Source organism: Manis pentadactyla, chromosome 16 (genome assembly GCF_030020395.1).
Source record: "Manis pentadactyla isolate mManPen7 chromosome 16, mManPen7.hap1, whole genome shotgun sequence".
Classification (NCBI taxonomy): Eukaryota; Metazoa; Chordata; class Mammalia; order Pholidota; family Manidae; genus Manis; species Manis pentadactyla.
This window is the reverse complement of record NC_080034.1, coordinates 55,559,825-55,575,974: the sequence shown is the minus strand read 5'-3', so window position 1 is coordinate 55,575,974 and position 16,150 is coordinate 55,559,825.

Genomic DNA, 16,150 nt, shown 5'->3' with positions numbered 1-16,150 from the left:
TAATTTTCATGCATCATATAAGATTCAGGTCCAGTTCATTCTTTTGCATGTGGATATCATTTTCCTAGAACCATTTATCAACATTAAGGCAGTAGAGTTCTTGGTGCCCTTGCCAAATATTAGTTGACTATACATGCAAGGATTCATTTCTGGGCTCTTGTTCCTGTTCCATTGGTTCTGTGTCCATTTTTATGCCAGTACTGTACTATATTCATTACAATAGTTTTATAATATAGTCTGAAATCAAGAAGTGTGATGCCTCCAGCTTGGTTCTTTTTTCACAAGATTCCTTGGGTTGTTTGGGATCTTTTGTGGTTCCCTAAAAATTTTAAGATTGTTTTTTCTATTTTTGGAAAATGCCAATGGAATTTTCATAGGGATTGCATTTAATCTATAGATTGCTTTGAGTAGTATGAATATTTTAACAGTATTAATTCTTCCAATCCATGAACATGAGATATCTTTCCATTTATTTGTGTCTTCAATGTCTTTCCTTTATACCTTATAGTTTCCAGTGTATGTATGTTTCCCCTCCTTGGTTAAAGTTATTCCTAGTATTTTATTGTTTTTGATGCTATTGTAAATGAGATTGTTTACTTAATTTTTCCTTCCAGTAGTTCATTGTTAGTGTACAGAAATGTAACTGGCTTTTGTATACTGGTTTTGTATCCAGCAACTTTACTGAATTCATTTATTAGTTGTAACAGTTTTTTGATGCAGTCTTTAGGCTTTTCTGTATATAGGCATACCTTGTTTTATTGCACTCTTTATTGTGCTTCACAGACATTGCATTTTTCACAAATTGAAGATTTGTGGCAACCCTTCATTGAGGAAGCCTACTGGCATCAATTTTCCAGCAGCATTTGCTCACCTCATGTCTTGTCACATTTTGGTAATTTTCACAATATTTCAAATGTTTTCATTATTATATATTATGGTGATCTGTGATTAGTAATTATAGCTCACTGAAAGATCTGATTGTTTTCTGGCTTGTTTTATAAGTTTTTTGTTCATTTTTCCTTCTTGTGATGTCTTTTTCTAGTTCTTTGAGGTGTAAAGTTAGGTTGTGTATTTGAGATTTTTCTTGTTTCTTGATAAGAGGTATTTATTGCTATGAACTTCCCTCTTAGAAGTGCTTTTGCTGCATCCCATAAGTTTTGGTATGTTGTATTTCCATTTTCATTTGTCTCAGATACTTCCTGGTTTTTCTTTTGATTTCTTATTTGACCCACTGGTTGTTCAGTAGCATGTTGTTTGATCACATATTTGTGAATTTTCCAGTTTTCTTCTTGTAATTGATTTCTAGTTTCATTCCACTGTGATCAGACAAGATTCTTGATATTTCAGTCTTCTTAAATATATTAAGACTGGTTTTGTGGCCTAACATGATCTCACCACTCTTGGATAATGTTCCATGTGCACTTGAGAAGAAGTGTGTATTCAGTTGCTTTTTGATTGAATGTTCTAGATAGTTTTATTGTGTCTTGGAGAAGATGTCTATGGGTTAAATCTGTTTGGTAACCTATAAGCCTCATGAACTTGGGTGTCCAGATCTCTACCACAGTTTGGGAAATTCTCAGATATTATTTCTCTAAATAAGCTTTCCACCCCTCTCTTCTCTTTTCCTTCTGTAGCTCCAATTATGCATATATTGTTTTGCTTAGTTGTATTATGTAATTCACATAAATTTTCTTCACTCTATTGTGTTTTTTTTTTAATTCTCTGGGTAGTTTTAAATGATCTGTCTTTGATTTCATTCTTTCTTCTGCTTGATCAAGTCTGATGCTCTACTTGCATTTTTCATTTCATTAATTGTATTCTTCAGCTCCAGAATTTTTGTTTGCTTCTTTTTTATGATTTATATCTTTCTGTTAATTTCTTTTTTGTGTGTGTTTTGTTTTCCTCATTTCTTTGGATTGTGTTTCTGGGTTTTCTAGTAGCACACCAAGCTTCCTTAAAACAAGTATTTTGAATTCTTTATTGGGCAAATCATAGATCTCTATTTCTTTGGAGTCAGTTATTGGAATATTATTGTTTCTTTGGTGGTGTCATGTTTCCTTGATTTTTGCATTTGAAGATGCAATCACCCCTCCAGTCTTTACTAACTGGCTTTAGGAAAGAAATACTTTCTGTCATCCCTTCTAGGGATTATGAGGGTTTCTGGTTTTTTTTTTATAGATACCCCTGCTTCACACTTCTTGTTTTCTCTGGCAATGGGTAGGTGTGGAATTAATTGTGTGCCTTCTCTCAATCCTGCAAAGCCAGGCCAGGTGCTGAAAACTTTCCATTTGCTTTCTCTAGGTCAGTACTGAATGCTAAGTTTGTGCTTTCTCTCAGTCATGCATAGTAGGACCAGCCATCTGCAAAGACTCACACTTGCTGCCTTCAGGGGCATGCACAAGGAGCCAGCCAAAGGATGTGTGTAGGGGGGGAGGGGAGGGCGAGAGAAGCACATGGAGCACTGGGGGTGCCCATGGGCCAGGTGAGAGTATCTGCAGATGAGGCATCCTCAGTGGCTCATGGGAAGGCTTTCTGATGGAGTCTGTGAAGCAGTTATTATGGTCTGCATCCCTTTGATACATTCCAGGTTTTGACTGCTGTTCTCTCAGCTTCTCCCTGCCCCCCCATCATGCAGCTCACCTTAGTATTCTGGATGAGGTGAGAAGGCAGTCTGCCTCTCTGGGGGATAACTGGGGAAATCAGGTACTCACTTGTGCTCTTACTTTCCCTTTGGGAGAAATCACGGGCCAAGAGGTCTCTGTGGCACTGAGCTGTGCTGCCTTAGGGGAGGGGTGACTCAGGTAAAGTGAAAGTTTATTTTACCCTTTTAAGTGAGTCCAACCTCAGAGTATTTTACTTCAATGGTAGGCTGGAATTTCTCCACTAGACTCCCAGACTTCCACAAAGATACTCTTGACACTGGGTGAAGGTCAAAATTGCTGTACTTTTTGAGGAAGATACTAGAAAACTCCTATTCCACCATTTTCCTGATGTCACTCCCTAGACTATCAGTTATGAGAGGGGTTATTGAAATCTCCAACTATAACAAAGGATTGGTACATTTCTTTCCCCAGCCTCAGGTTGTTTCTTCTCAGGCATGTATTGATCAGTACTCTGCTGAAAGCTTTAAGAGAACCCTCTGCAGATCCCTGTAGTTTGCTCTCTTGCAGTTCTCTCCTCTCTAATACTCTTGTCCTGTGAATTCTAGCTGTCTTGAGTTCCCTGGTCTCTCTGCTCCATCTCAACTCAAGGAGTCCACCAGGCTCCTCAAGGGTGACCCCTCTGCACAAGAGCTTAGAAGCCCCTCAAGGCAGTCAGCTGGGGTAGTCACAGGGCCTACCTCATGTGTTTCCCCACTTTCATGGAATCACTGTCCTGTGTTTCTTGATATCCGGTGTTTTAAGAGCCATTATCCCATGTTTTGTCCAGTTTTTTTGTTGCTTCAGGTAGGAGATAAATCAATCTTTGTTATTCTGCATCTTGGTTAGAAGCAGAGGCCTAAAAATTATTTTACTCATCACTTTCTTTATTAATTGCCCACATTTCAAACAAGCATTTTGTCAGGAAAAATTTTAAGAAGTTTATCCAAGTAACAATGCATTTGCTGAGGACACCCTGAGTGGTACATAAAAAATGCTGCAGAACTTGAGATACCACTTCCTGGAGGGGTAAGAGAAGACACTGTGGGGGAAATAGCGTCTGAGCTAAGCAGTAAAGAATTTTTGTAGAAAAGAGAGTATTTTTGACAAATGAAATAATACCCACTAAGCACAAGGGAAATGATGATGTGCATATGGAGAAGGGCAGTTGGCCTGTGGCGGCTGTGTGGGAGTCAGGAGAGATAAGGCCTGAGAACAGGAAGTGTCGATGTAGAAGGCTAAAGGAACTGAGACCGAGTATGGACAGTGGAGCGGGGACTCAGACTAGAGAGCAGCTTTAGAACAGTGGGTCTCAAAGACCTGCCAGGGGGGAAATTTGGAGGCAGAGGGCCTCTCTGGAGATGCTGAAAGCCCTTCCAGAGGGAGGAAGGGGAAAGTTTGGGTAGTTGAGAGGAAAAGAGAGGTCACAGCTAGCTTGGGGCTCAAATCTGGACATCTGGGATATGGTGGCATGAAAAAACAAAATAAGGAAGTCAGTGAATAGCGGGTTTGAGAACTGGCCTTATTCAGTCACAAGTAAGCTGAGCTTGAGGGAACAAAGCTCAGCATTTGATGGCAATGTCCAGAAGCAGTCATAGATTGTATGCCCATGAAAAAATGCAAAGCTATGATGTTACAGGCACTGTGAAAATGAATTCTAGGGTATTCAATCAAGTCCAGGACAAAGCACATACCGATAATTACCTTCGTGCTGTGCTAACTTTTGCCAGTCTTCTGGCAAAAGTAGAAACTCTGCTTGGTGTAATTCTCAAAGGCAGCAGCAGAGGGCAGCAATAGCAGGCAGTTGGTATGCTCCTCAAATTGCTAAGGGGAACTTCATTCCTGAAGGAGTACTTGGGACTCTGCCTCCATCAACTAACTGGTTGTAGGTAACAGGGGCTAGGTAAGAGAAGACCGGCCCTGGTTTGCCAGGTAAACCACAGATTCATCTTATTCTTGCAAATGGAAATGGTGACTGAGCAAGACAACAGGTTCCTCTTTATTCTCTCAGGTAAATGGAATAATAGCTAAATTTATTGAGTACCTACTGTTCAAAGAGCTGTATGCATATTATGCCATTTCATTGTCTTAACATGAAGAAGTTGGTATTATCATTACCATCCACACTTTATACAAAACGAGTTCAACTGGATATAAATTGTAAATAAATATCTGGCTCCAGAGTCCACACAAATTGTAAAACTTCTCTATGCAGTGGTATTGTTATTAGTGTGTGTGTGTGTGTGTGTGTGTGTGTGTGTAATTGTGTAATTGCTCTCTCTTTGGGGCACAGAGGTATTTTACTAGTTTGTTTGATTAGGGTAAGATGGAGCACTTGTAAGTGTTCTGGTCTTTTCTTTTAAACTAAAAAACAGTAAGGCAGAAATAATATCCCTTGGTTCGCTGGAGCAGAGCTGCTTACAGCATGGTCCCCTGACTATTGCTGGTGCATGAACTGCTACGGGTCTGCACAGAGGAAGTACAGAAATTCAGAGCAAGTATTTAGACACTGTTATAGCAATTTGGCAAGAGTGATTTTATGCCTGTTGAATCCAATAATAAAAATTGAAAGCTTGTATTTCGTATGTTTTTAAATTTTAATTTGGCCTTTAATTCATATTTATTGTATTTGAGACAAGTTAAGTCCATGACTTAACTTGGAATTTTTATATTTAAAAAAAAGCTGGTTCTTTGCCACAAAACAGCTTGGACAGCACTGCAGTCGAGTTTGTAACACAGACGTAAAAGTCTGTAGTGTTTTAGGTTCGTTCCTTTTACAGGGAAAATGAATACCCAGCACAATTACCGAAACATGGAGGAGCTCCTCCTTTAAGTCTTCCAACAGCTCCATCGGTGCTCATGGTTAATATGTAGTAAAGAAGGAGAAGGCAGAGGAGGGGGGAGGAGAGAGAAGAGGAGCTGAGAGGATGGAAAAGAAGAAGAGGGGGAAAAAGAGGAAGGAGAAATATTGATAGGGCTTGAGGAACAGCATCCTCTTCCCTTCTGGGCTTTGGCCAGATCACTGCAGTGAGTACCAGAAAAGCACAAATTTATGAAGAAACAGATGTAACATGGAGTAATTTTTTAAAAACCTGCTGTTAGGTATTGCTGCGGCATATTTTGCATGTGCATTTGACACAGAAAAGGATCCTGAGATCCATGTAATAAACCAGGCCTCCACATTGATTTATTCTTAGTTGCTAACCATGAAAAATACCTGCTTCTCAGTTGAAAGATGAGCCCTTTGCCTACTCCAGGTCTGGCATCAAGACATTGCTATTTAGAGACTGCGGGGTGGGGGGGGAAATTCTAGAAGTGGAATTTCTCAGAGAAAAACAAAAATCAAACACAAAAAATGGAGGGTGGAGTTTGTTAGAATACAGGAAGAAAAAAATGCAAGCTCTTGTTCATTTGTAGGTGTTTTCCTTCTCTGAGGAAATAAAGGGGAAAATGCTTATCTCCGTCTTGATTCAGGAGTAGCTGCTTCGCTTTGCACACAGAACAGACGTCCATCCATGTGATATGACTTGCCAGGATGTGTTTCCCAGTTACCCGCAAACATTTCCACTTCTGATCCTGCTCTGCATTTTAATGCCACTTCTTTGACTTAAGATTCTTTCTACTTTTAGAAAACAGGAAACCCTGGGAGGATCAATGCATTCAACCAAATTGATCATTTGTGTCCTGTTGTGTTTGAGTTTATCAGATCCCCTCCAGAGAGACTGATTTGATAGGAGAGATAGACAGGACCTGAGGGGCCTGCAAGCATTCACTCATCTTCAACGAACATTTTGAGTCACCACTATGTACCACGTACTGGGAATATACGTCCTTACCCTCAAGGAACTTATCTACTGAGAGAGGCACAAATGCCACCAGAAAACCACACGTCACGTTTTTGTGTATGTATCCATGGTATGTGCGGGGATATCAGGGATTTTATTCAAACTGGGAGGAGTCATAGAAAATGAGGATGTGGGGATTTGTTCTAAGAGCAATGGGAAGGCACTGAAGGGTAACCCCTGGAGGTGACACAACGGGTATAGAAATGAGAGTCTGAGCCACTGCACACTAGTCTTGGGGGGCTGTGCTTGCCACCCAGGATGGTGTCAGGCTGCTCTGATTTGGTTCCATTTGAGATCATAAGACTAATTAAGGGCAGTTTACTTTGAAAAATCACATGTAACATCCATCCCTCTATACTTCAGCTCAAAACCAATTTTTAATTCAAGTTCAAGTTAGATTTAGTTCCCTCCAAGTTAGTAATTGTTATTTTCATGACATAAAACACTCTGGCACGAGGGACCAGCCACATTCTGGCTCCTTGCTTTGCTAGTTAGGCAAACTGCTTATCGCAGGCTCATTTGCCTCTTCTATGAAATGGGGATGATAGAACTGTTTACCTCATACAGTTATCATAGGGATTAAATAAAATAAATATGTGAAGTGCTGAAGATTACTGTGGTTATCTAGGATTGCCTCAGTGTGACATCCATGGTAAAGAACAGCATGCGGACACCTGAATGGATCTTCAGTGAGAGCTCTGGACAGAGCAAAGAGTTGTTCCTAGATTAGAAGCAGGCACTTAAGGAAAGGCTTGGGTACCAGCACAGCTTTTACCAGGAAAAGAAAATAACTGTCCACAGGCCATGTGATAAGCTGACAGACGTGCAGCCACAAGACACCGCCCTCTGTTGAGGACACACACCAGGTTTCCAGGTTTCACCCACCCAATGTTTATTGAGCCCAGGTACATAATAATGTTTATTGTGTTGCAAGTATTTTCCTAAGTGTCCGGAGTATGTCCATATAAGCAAATAAATAGTTAAGTAAATAACTAATATAAAAAATAAAGTACCCCTGTCCTTATGGAGCATACATTCTAGTGGAGCACATAGACAACAAATACTATCCATAATAAACAAGTAAATTAACTCTTTGGAAAGAAGAAACATTTGATGAGGGCGCTACTGGTTGGGTACTGGGGGTGAGACTGCATGTCTCTATTTGCTTGAAGAATGACATGGAGGCCACTGTGTTTGGAGTGGAGTGACAGAGGGACAGGGAGATAACAGCAGCAGTCAGAAGGGCTAATGGGGAGGGAGCTGCACCACGTCGGTAACTGTGAGGATTTTGGCCTCTTCTCTGAGTGAAATGGGGAGTTTTGAGCAGAGGAGGGATTCAGGCTTACTCGTATTTTAAAAGAGCCCATTTGGTGCTGTGTGGAGAAAGGACCTCAGAGGGGCAGGTAGAAGCAGGAACAGCATTGCAGAAATTCAAACTACATGAAGTGTGTTTCTAGCCTCTGTATGCTTAATGTTTCACATCTGCCCTGCATGTACCTGCTAGACACACCTCGTCTGAGTATGTCTGTGTCACCACGAGTATGTCTGTCTCCCTCCTTGTCCCCCTCCTCAGGAGAAGTCCTCCTCCCAGGCGTGTTCTTTTCAGATGCAACCCAGCCAGTTCAGAGCCCACCCCAAACATCTCCCTAACGGGCTTTCACACTCTGGGCCACTATCCACCTGACCCACTCACCCCAGGGCCAGGGCCTGGCACCAGACTACTAGGGACACCAATCCTGATAATTACTGTGCCTTCACCAAGGCTGTATGGGGATTAAATGAGTTTTGAGTTAAACTAAATAGAATACTTAGAACTGCCGCTGGTACATATATGTAAACAGCATGATGGTAGTCAAGATTTTTAATGTTCCTTTTCCCTTTGTTTCCTTTTTAAAATTGTCTTATTTGAATTAAGAAAAGGAGGATATGTCCACTTATAGACTAGAATAGCTGAAGTCAGGTCTTTAGAGTGACCTAAATAGAAAGTCTAGGGGGGATCAGAAGATGGCGGCGTGAGTAGAGCAGCGGAAATCTCCTCCCAAAACCACATATATCTATGAAAATATAACAAAGACAACCCTTCCTAGAATAAAGACCAGAGGACACAGGACAATATCCAGACCACATCCGCACCTGAGAGAACCCAGCGCCTCGTGAAGGGGGTGAGATACAAGCCCCGGCCCCGCGGGAGCCGAGCGCCCCTCCCCCCAGCTCCCGGCGGGAGAAGAGCAGGCAGAGCGGGAGGGAGACGGAGCCCAGGGCTGCCGAACACCCAGCCCCAGCCATCCGGGCCAGAGTGCAGGGCCCTCGATACTAGGAAAACAGGGCAGCAAGAACAGTGAGCGGGCACCGGAGGCTGGGCGCTGGAGGACATAAGAAAAGCGAGTGACCAATTTATTTATTTATTTATTATTATTTTTATTTGCTGTTTTGTTCTGGCAAGCGCTTTTTGGAAGTCTTAAAGGGATAGGGGCCCCAATACTAGGGAAACAGGGCAGCAAGACCGGTGAGCAGATGCCTGAGGCTGGTGCCGGAGAATAAAGAAAAACGAGCGGCCACCTTTTTTTTATTTTTTTTATTTTTTTATTTTTTTTGTGGTCGTTGTTTTGTTTTGGCGGGTGCTTTTTGGAAGTCTTAAAGGGGCAGGGCGGGACACTTAGTCCAGAGGTAGGGAATCCGGGGATCTCTGGGCACCCTAATCCCTGGGCTGCAGGGAGCAGGGAGGCCCCTTACGGAGATAAATAGCCTCCCAGCAGCTCCTGCTCCAACGCGACTCCACCACTTTGGAGTAGCTGCCCGAGCCAGGCCACGCCCACAGCAACAGCGGAGATTAACTCCATAGCAGCAGGGCAGGAAGCAGAAACCCTGTCTGCGCGCAGCTGCGCAGCACAAGCCACTAGAGGCCGCTGTTCTCCCAGGAGAGGAGGGCCACAAACCAACAAGAAAGGAAGTCCTTCCAGCCGTCACTCGTCCCAGTTCTGCAGACTATTCCTATCACCATGAAAAGGCAAAGCTACAGGCAGACAAAGATCACAGAGACAACACCAGAGAAGGAGACAGACCTAACCAGTCTTCCTGACAAAGAATTCAAAATAAGAATCATAAACATGCTGACAGAGATGCAGAGAAATACGCAAGAGAAATGGGATGAAGTCTGGAGGGAGATCACAGATGCCAGAAAGGAGATCGCAGAAATGAAACAAACTCTGGAAGGGTTTATAAGCAGAATGGATAGGATGCAAGAGGCCATTGATGGAATTGAAACCAGAGAACAGGAACACATAGAAGCTGACATAGAGAGAGATAAAAGGATCTCCAGGAATGAAACAATATTAAGAGAACTGTGTGACCAATCCAAAAGGAACAATATCCGTATTATAGGGGTTCCAGAAGAAGAAGAGAGAGGAAAAGAGATGGAAAGTATCTTAGAAGAAATAATTGCTGAAAACTTCCCCAAACTGGGGGAGGAAATAATCGAACAGACCACGGAAATACACAGAACCCCCAACAGAAAGGATCCAAGAAGGGCAACACCAAGACACATAATAATTAAAATGGCAAAGATGAAGGACAAGGAAAGAGTTTTAAAGGCAGCTAGAGAGAAAAAGTTCACCTATAAAGGAAAACCCATCAGGCTAACATCAGACTTCTCGACAGAAACCCTACAGGCCAGAAGAGAATGGCATGATATATTTAATGCAATGAAACAGAAGGGCCTTGAACCAACGATACTGTATCCAGCACAACTATCATTCAAATATGATGGTGGGATTAAACAATTCCCAGACAAACAAAAGCTGAGGAAATTTGCCTCCCACAAACCACCTCTACAGAACATCTTACAGGGACTGCTCTAGATGGAAGCACTCCTAGAAAGAGCACAGCACAAAACACCCAACATATGAAGAATCAAGGAGGAGGAATAAGAAGGGAGAGAAGAAAAGAATCTCCAGACAGTGTATCTAACAGCTCAATAAGCGAGCTAAGTTAGGCAGTAAGATACTAAAGAGGCTAACCTTGAACCTTTGGTAACGACGAATTTAAAGCCTGCAATGGCAATAAGTACATATCTTTCAATACTCACCCTAAATGTTAATGGGCTGAATGCACCAATCAAAAGACACAGAGTAATAGAATGGATAAAAAAGCAAGACCCATCTATATGCTGCTTACAAGAAACTCACCTCAAACCCAAAGACATGTACAGACTAAAAGTCAAGGGATGGAAAAACATATTTCAAGCAAACAACAGCAAGAAGAAAGCAGGGGTTGCAGTACTAATATCAGACAAAATAGACTTCAAAACAAAGAAAGTAACAAGAGATAAAGAAGGACACTACATAATGATAAAGGGCTCAGTACAACAAGAGGATATAACCATTATAAATATATATGCACCCAACACAGGAGCCCCAGCATATGTGAAACAAATACTAACAGAACTAAAGGGGGAAATAGACTGCAATGCATTCATTCTAGGAGACTTCAACACACCACTCACCCCAAAGGATAGATCCACCGGGCAGAAAATAAGTAAGGACACAGAAGCACTGAACAACAAGGTAGAGCAGATGGACCTAATAGACATCTATAGAACTCTACATCCAAAAGCAACAGGATATACATTCTTCTCAAGTGCACATGGAACATTCTCCAGAATAGACCACATACTAGGCCACAAAAAGAGCCTCAGAAAATTCCAAAAGATTGAAATCCTACCAACCAACTTTTCAGACCACAAAGGCATAAAACTAGAAATAAACTGTACAAAGAAAGCAAAGAGGCTCACAAACACATGGAGGCTTAACAACACGCTCCTAAATAATCAATGGATCAATGACCAAATCAAAATGGAGATCCAGAAATATATGGAAACAAATGACAACAACAACACTAAGCCCCAACTTCTGTGGGACACAGCAAAAGCAGTCTTAAGAGGAAATTATATAGCAACCCAAGCATATTTAAAAAAGGAAGAACAATCCCAAATGAATTGTCTAATGTCACAATTATCGAAATTGGAAAAAGAAGAACAAATGAGGCCTAAGGTCAGCAGAAGGAGGGACATAATAAAGATCAGAGAAGAAATAAATAAAACTGAGAAGAAAAAAAAATAGCAAAAATCAATGAAACCAAGAGCTGGTTCTTCGAGAAAATAAACAAAATAGATAAGCCTCTAGCCAGACTTATTAAGAAGAAAAGAGAGTCAACATAAATCAACAGTATCAGAAACGAGAAAGGAAAAATCACGACGGACCCCACAGAAATACAAAGAATTATTAGAGAATACTATGAAAACCTATATGCTAACAAGCTGGGAAACCTAGGAGAAATGGACAACTTCCTAGAAAAATACAACCTTCCAAGACTGACCTAGAAAGAAACAGAAAATCTAAACAGACCAATTACCAGCAACGAAATTGAAGCGGTAATCAAAAAACTACCAAAGAACAAATCCCCTGGGCCAGATGGATTTACCTTGGAATTTTATCAGACATACAGGGAAGACATAATACCCATTCTCCTTAAAGTTTTCCAAAAAGGAGAGGAGGAGGGGATACTCCCAAACTCATTCTATGAAGCTAACATCACCCTAATACCAAAACCAGGCAAAGACCCCACCAAAAAAGAAAACTACAGACCAATATCCCTGATGAAGTAGATGCAAAAATACTCAACAAAATATTAGCAAACCGAATTCAAAAATACATCAAAAGGATCATACACCACGACCAAGTGGGATTCATCCCAGGGATGCAAGGATGGTACAACATTCGAAAGTCCATCAACATCATCCACCACATCAACAAAAAGAAAGACAAAAACCACATGATCATCTCCATAGATGCTGAAAAAGCATTTGACAAAGTTCAACATCCATTCATGATAAAAACTCTCAGCAAAATGGGAATAGAGGGCAAGTACCTCAACATAATAAAGGCCATCTATGAAAAACCCACAGCCAACATTATATCAAATAGCGAGAAGCTGAACGCATTTCCGCTGAGATCGGGAACTAGACAGGGATGCCCACTCTCCCCACTGTTATTTAACATAGTACTGGAGGTCCTAGCCACGGCAATCAGACAAAACAAAAAAATACAAGGAATCCAGATTGGTAAAGAAGAAGTTAAACTGTCACTATTTGCAGATGACATGATACTGTACATAAAAAACCCTAAAGACTCCACCCCAAAACTACTAGAACTGATATCGGAATACAGCAAAGTTGCAGGATACAAAATCAATACACAGAAATCTGTGGCTTTCCTATATACTAACAATGAACCAACAGAAAGAGAAATCAGGAAAACAACTCCATTCACAATTGCATCAAAAAAAAAAAAAAAACCTAGGAATAAACCTAACCAAAGAAGTGAAAGACTTATACTCTGAAAATTACAAGTCACTTTTAAGAGAAATTAAAGGGGATACTAACAGATGGAAACTCATCCCATGCTCGTGGCTGGGAAGAATTAATATTGTCAAAATGGCCATCCTGCCCAAAGCAATATACAGATCTGATGCAATCCCTATGAAACTACCAGCTACATTCTTCAATGAACTGGAACAAATAATTCAAAAATTCATATGGAAACACCAAAGACCCCGAATAGCCAAAGCAATCCTGAGAAAGAAGAATAAAGTAGGGGGCATCTCACTCCCCAACTTCAAGCTCTACTATAAAGCCATAGTAATCAAGACAATTTGGTACTGGCACAAGAGCAGAGCCACAGACCAATGGAACAGACTAGACAATCCAGACATTAACCCAGACATATATGGTCAATTAATATTTGATAAAGGAGCCATGGACATACAATGGTGAAATGACAGTCTCTTCAACAGATGGTGCTGGTAAAACTGGACAGCTACATGTAGGAGAATGAAACTGGACCATTGTCTAACCCCATATACAAAAGTAAACTCAAAATGGATCAAAGACCTGAATGTAAGTCATGAAACCATTAAACTCTTGGAAGAAAACATAGGCAAAAACCTCTTAGCCATAAACATGAGTGACCTCTTCTTGAACATATCTCCCCGGGCAAGGAAAACAACAGCAAAAATGAACAAGTGGGACTATATTAAGCTGAAAAGCTTCTGTACAGCAAAAGACACCATCAATAGAACAAAAAGGAACCCTACAGTATGGGAGAATATATTTGAAAATGACACATCCGATAAAGGCTTAACGTCCAGAATACATAAAGAGCTCACACGCCTCAACAAACAAAAAACAAATAACCCAATTAAAAAATGGGCAGAGAAACTGAACAGACGGTTCTCCAAAAAAGAAATACAGATGGCCAACAGACACATGAAAAGATGCTCCACATCGCTAATTATCAGAGAAATGCAAATTAAAACTACAATGAGGTATCACCTCACACTAGTAAGGATGGCTGCCATCCAAAAGACAAACAACAACAAATGTTGGCGAGGCTGTGGAGAAAGGGGAACCCTCCTACACTGCTGGTGGGAATGTAAGTTAGTTCAACCATGTGGAAAGCAGTATGGAGGTACATCAAAATGCTCTAAACAGACTTACCATTTGACCCAGGAATTGCACTCCTAGGAATTTACCCTAAGAATGCAGCAATCAAGTATGAGAAAGATCAGTGCACCCCTATGTTTATCGCAGCACTATTTACAATAGCCAAGAATTGGAAGCAACCTAAATGTCCATCGATAGATGAATGGATAAAGAAGATGTGGTACATATACACAATGGAATACTACTCAGCCATAAGAAAAGGGCAAATCCTACCATTTGCAGCAACATGGATGGAGCTGGAGGGTATTATGCTCAGTGAAACAAGCCAAGTGGAGAAAGAGAAATACCAAATGATTTCACTTATCTGTGGAATATAAGAACAAAGGAAAAACTGAAGGAATAAAACAGCAGCAGAATCACAGAACTCAAGAATGGACTAACAGGTACCAAAGGGAAAGGGACTGGGGAGGATGGGTGGGTAGGGAGGGATAAGTGGGGGGGAGAAGTAGGGGGGTATTAAGATTAACATGCATGGGGAGGTGGGAGAAAAGGGAGGGCTGTACAACACAGAGAAGGCAACTAGTGATTCTACAACATTTTGCTGTGCTGATGGACAGTGACTGTAAAGGGGTTTATAGGGGGGACCTGGTATAGGGGAGAGCCTAGTAAACATAATATTTGTCATGTAAGTGTAGATTAGTGATACCAAAACAAACAAACAAACAAAAAGGCAGTTCCTGTGTGGTAACCTCCAATGAGTTCTACACAAGGGTATAAAGGGCATATAAAAGTGTAGGCAAAGGGTCTGTTTGTGTTTATACAGAGGATCAAAGCCTAATTGGGCTACCCCGAAAATGAACTAAGATACGATATGAAAAAGAACTTCCAACATCTGCACTCTCTGGAAGACTCATGCCAGAAGATGATCATCAAAAAACCCCAACAAAGATCCACACACTGCTACAGCTGTAGATGCACTCATCCCACCAGTTCCTGGACTTGCCATGGGAATGAGGAAGGAGATATCTAAGCTGGCCTGTGCATACAGTAAAACAACAAATTTGACTGGATCTATACTGTTGGAACTCAATCAAGAATTAGGAGAAGTGCAAATTGTAGCGCTCCAAAATCTTACAACTACAGACTATTTACTGTTAAAAGAACATAAGGGATGTGAACATTCCCCAGAAATGGGTTGTTTTAATTTGTCTGATTTCTCTCAGACTGTTCAAATTCAGTTGGACAATATCCACCATATCATAGATAAGTTTTCACAAATGCCTAAGGTGCCTAACTGGTTTTCTTGGTTTCACTGGAGATGGCTGGTAATTACAGGTATGCTTTGGTTATGTAACTATACTCCTATTATGTTAATGTGTGTGCACAATTTAAGTAGTAGCTTAAAACCTATACATGCTGAAGTTACTCTACAAGAAGATATGTCAAAGAAATAATCAATCTTCCCATGTTTTCTGCCGCCTGCTACTTCTATAGCTTTTCTTCTTCCTTCCTAATTACAACCCTTAAATAGAATTCATGCCTCATATCAAACTTACTGAGTATCATAATTCTTCCAAGTGGTAAAGATACCTCAAGACAAATGCTGGGCATAGAAGCCACAGGGCATAAATATGCAAAGAAGTAAAAAGCTAACCTTTTCAAACAATAAGGCTTCCCTCTCACTTACCAACTTCACATTTCCCTGTATGGCCCCAGAAGATGACTGGTTAGCCAGAGACGGGTAAGATTCCTCAAGGGAGGAACAACCTAAGACAGGCACAGTCGCAGGGGGGCCATCAGGTGAGAAATTGGGGATCAACAGAGGTGAGGCTTAGAACCTCACCCCCCCTGTTCTGAGAGAAATCTTCTGCATACGTGGATGTTTTATTGCCCTTGTCTAGCTTGGATTAACACATAGTCTACAGGCACACACCTGATCATCTACATTTGCTCTCTTACAACACTAAACTATGTTTTCTACCTTTATCTTGTATCTACCTACCACTTCAGCATTTTATTAAAAATAATAATAATAAAGAGAGAAATGTGGTATTCACATATAAATCAAGTATAAAAATCAAATGAGTATTCATATTTGAACTGACTGTTTATAGTTCATAATGCATGAGCAAAACCGAAAGCTTCTGTGATGACTGCCCTTGTACTGT